We start from the raw sequence: 4,668 nt of genomic DNA on the forward strand, positions 1-4,668 counted from the left end.
TATGGCGTATAGTACATGTTGGTAATCTAGTATAATCTAGATCACAAATATGACAACTGAAAAATTGTAATTTAGAATTATCATAATTACAGTCAATTAGCAGGTGGTTTTAGCTCAAATTCATTGACTTTGAAATTGTCATCTGTCACTTCTAATACTATAAAATATACTTTTAACGATTCAAAAATTGTTTAAATAATAAAATTTAAAATTTTAAATGTAATTTTTATATTTTTGAAAAATAGTTTTGAATGATATTTTATAGTAGTTTTAATAATTTTAAAACAACTTTCAAATATGTTTTTAAATTCTCCGTTTATAAAGAGAGTGCGTATAATTTAAAATTTCAAAATCGTGATTACAATGAAATGAAATTAATTATTGATTAATGAGTTACTTTATTTACATGCTATACTTGTGACTATATTTTGAGAATGTGTCTGGAGCTTGTTTCCTTGCCTTTTTTAAAAGTACAATTAGAGTGCAGAAATTTCAAGAATTGATTTCAGGGGACGCAACAAAATTCCCGCAGAGAACAATTTGGTTGACTAATGAAGTCCTACGTGTCAAACACTATTCCTTAATACAACTTAGAAGTTCTTTATTAATATATTAGAGACAACGACTAACTTCTTTACTAACATAATTTTTGCAATGTGTCCTGACCCTTGCATTATAGCACAAAATATGACCCGAGTAGTCTTGTTGCCTCAAATAAAATGTTAGAATGCTCATTCCTACTTGAACTTTGAATAATTAAATTGATACTTAAACCACCGGGTGATAAGAAACCACACAATTGCAAAGTAAAGAATTAACTTCTTTTTATTTCTTAATAACATGCGTTCCAAAATACATATTACGTACTTTTTTTTGCAATAAAGACATAAAATAAAACTTTAGGTCTCCAACGCCAAGTGTAAATTCACATTTAGGTGTCTTGCCTAGCTTACTCGCTATCCTTTTTTATTTGGTCTCGACGCCTTGCACCTAGGGAAGGAAAACTTAAACTATAAGTCAAATACTTAGTAAGTGATATTTGTAGAACCTTTCGAGGTATACAACATAATCAAGTAAATTCTCACAACGCCTCATTCAACACATAAAACATAGAACATACATTAGCCTCTATCAAGAAAATGAACCATTCCCACACATAGACTATTGTGATTTCACATATCACCAACATCATTTGGAGAACTTTTCGATTCATTTTTCATTGTTCAAGCTACTAACTCAGTCGCTTCTTTCAATGCATTGGCTAACTTCTTATAGTCATGTGGTCCTTTCACCTTTTGATTTATTATGTGCACATAATAGCTAGTTCATTGATAGGAATAAAGCTAATTGTTTACACGCGTACAAGAAGTTCATACAATCACGATAACTAACATAATTTAAAAGTTTTCTTAGAAATCATGCTTTTTCCTAAACATAAACATGTATTACAACAACGCTTAAGACATCAAGAGACTTTAGAAAGAATACTTTTAGAAAGCTATGCTCATTCTTTTAAAGAAAATTACTCACTATTCTATGTTCCCTTCTTTAGAACACCTTCTTCGTGCGACTTTTCCTTTTCAGCAAGACAACACTTAGAGCTTTCTCTTAACAAAATCTCAGAGTAACATCCTTCTCTTTTGACCTTTCAATCCCATTTATATTAATCTCAAATTGGATTAGTCACTCCTTAAGCTCCTTTAATTCGCCAGCTCCTACTTGAAGCACTACATGTGTAAGTTCATTAATATTTCTCTTTGCCAGGCTTAAACTTAACATTAACACTTAGCCTACTAATTGATCACAATTAGGAAATTTTTCGAAAATTCACAACTCTCCTCACCTAGCTTCTTCTTGCGTTGAACACCAAAACAACTAGTTACTATTGGTTGCAATTTCTCATTAAATCGTCTAGCTTCAACGCAAACTAGGACTCAAAATGCCTATTTCAAAACGCCTTCTTCTAAGAATCCTTAAAATCAAAACTCTTACTTCAGAATGACCCTTCTATTTCAGGATTGGGTCTCACAACTCTCCCCTCCTTTAAGAATTTTGTCCTTTAAATTCTATCTCCACAGTTCTCTTTCCTTTATCCAATACTGGTCCTTCTCGCGTAGGCTGCTGAGTGGAGTGAGATGCTGCTTCTGTTTGGGTTTGCTCCTCGCCCAACTTAGTTTTCTCTTGACATTCCCTTTGGCAATGTCCAGTGTTCTTGTTTTTTTCGTTATTACATGTAATGCTAAAAATAAGTTTTTTGTTACGTTACATAATATACATTACAAAATTCATTCGTGGATGTATCATGAAAGGTTCTAATATTGCGACCAAACAAGTGTCTAGGTTAGGGTTATGCGATAAAGATGCATGTCTTACCTATGTGTTGCTAAATTCATGATGGTTTACGTTTAGTGCAAGTTTTCCTCTCTCTTGTCCAAGTGTAAGGGAGGAGAGAGGTTTCCTGGGTAAGCCTTGGTCGAACACAAGGAATTTCTATCAAACTTAGTTATAATGTCTACTCCTAATTCAGTTGATATAAATTGTATACAGTATAAAAGTAAAACTATACTCATCTAAATATTTACACTGAGGATTTTGTAGAGAGGGGACATGGAATGGAATGATAATGAGATGTGAACTAACTTGCATTACGAAGGATAAAGGAAAGTCTCTGCATTGTAGGCGATTTAAGCAATTCAAAATACAACTTGATACGATATAGATTGTTCAACCATCTTATATTTAAGGCGAGCAACCTCTCGACGCCTAAACACAACACTTATTCTTCTTTCAAAACACAAATGGTAAAGATAAATCAAACGATATATATCTAGTCTTCCTTATTTATAAGCTTCACAGTTCTCTCGCTATTTAAGGCGAACAATCTCTTGGTGCCTAAACACCACACTTGTTCTCCTTTCATAATATGATTGAAGGTAAAAAGCTAGAATGAAGTTTATTTCCAAGCTCCCTTTTGCACGTGTTTAGCGAGGTCTTTACTACTTACTCTCTCGAGTAGTTGGCAACGAGCGCTGATCAGACGATAAGTTAAGCTTAGGTTAAACACAATGAATCTTATAATTAAAAAATCCTTATCAAGCACATAGCACACACTTAAACTACTTAAAAACACTTTAACAAGATGAATAGCAAAGGAATGAGAGAAAGGCAGTGGATAAACATGTATTGTGTTGATAAATGTAGGCCTCTCGTTCATAAGATTAATACAGTCAAACATACATTATAAAGTACAAGAATGGAAGGTAAAGAGATGAGTCGAACCGCAAAATGCATTGATACTACTACATATGAGAGGAAGAATTCTAAAACTTATCCTTTCTTTAGCCCCTCTGTATCTTGTTCATGGTGGAGTTGGAGGTACTTATAAGCATACTTATGTGAAAAATTAACTATGTTATACTGCACATCCTTCCTTCCTATGCTGCACATTCGTCCTTGTCTACAAATGTCAATGTAGAAAGTAGTGGTTTTTTCTCACATGAGCTCAAACTATCACTCTTCTCTTTTAGTGAATATCTCGCGTGATGTGTTGGCATCTCGCCTCACGATGCAAATTGCCAGGCTTCTTGCTTATCATTGAGTTCTTGCAGTCGATTCCTTCATTTCTTCTTTTCGCCACCTTGTTGGAAAAACACTTAAAAGCATAGTTAGTCAGGTGAGATGTCACTCCCCTCCCCAAATGCCGCTTCATGTGACTAGATGGGTACGTGTCGCCTAGACACCCATCGCGTACCTTACCACGAGATGACGTTATGAATGCCTAGTAAGCGGAGCAACTTCTTTCACTTGTCTCATTGCAAAGCTCTTACTTTGAACTTTAGAGACCTTCACAACTTAACGCAACGGAAATACTTAACCTTTAGGTTTTGTTCCGACGCGTAGTCCTCAAAACTTAACTCAAATTCAACTACTAAGCGACAAGTATAAATAATAATGCAGTGGAATAAACATAGCTTCTCTTTATTAACTTAATACTTTACTCAAAGTTCACACTGAACAATTACATTCCTTTTCTCGCATGGCACAAAAGTAAAATCTAAGTTCTATGCTCCACGACTTCTTTCATCCATTGGGATGCCGCTCTTCGTGTCAAGGTATTTAGGAGTATAAGAATTCCGTTTTCATCTTTCTCCATCGCCCAACAATCTATCTTAGGGATAACCTTTAGGACTTTCCATGTCTGGCTTAGTTTTTCACTCATCATCTTCGGCCTCATAAAATCGTGACCTCTCTTCAAAACTGAGCTGCAACCCTTAGCATTAAGGAGTTGCCTACTAACTCTTTAAACACAATATGGAAATGCACGACTTGCTCGCCACACAAGTTTGTATAACAACCCATCTTACCCTCATTTACTTAGTTTCCACGCCTGACATTCTTTCTTTACTTAGCTTCAACACCTGACAACCTGCGGGGGAAAAACTTAAAACGTAAGTCGAAGACTTAGTGATTTATGGATTTAAGAAATACCTTTTTGGAGAATACAACACTTTCAGATATAATAACAATAAGAATGCCATTCATGTATATATAAATATATCTCATTGCGTCAATTCATAATCATAACAAATGCAATGAATTCCCCACGTTTCATCATCAGAACATTCACCATCTTGTCTTCGAGACCTGGGATTCTCTCATCCTCATCTC

The sequence above is a fragment of the Cucumis melo genome, chromosome 3 (genome assembly GCF_025177605.1).
Source record: "Cucumis melo cultivar AY chromosome 3, USDA_Cmelo_AY_1.0, whole genome shotgun sequence".
Taxonomy (NCBI): domain Eukaryota; kingdom Viridiplantae; phylum Streptophyta; class Magnoliopsida; order Cucurbitales; family Cucurbitaceae; genus Cucumis; species Cucumis melo.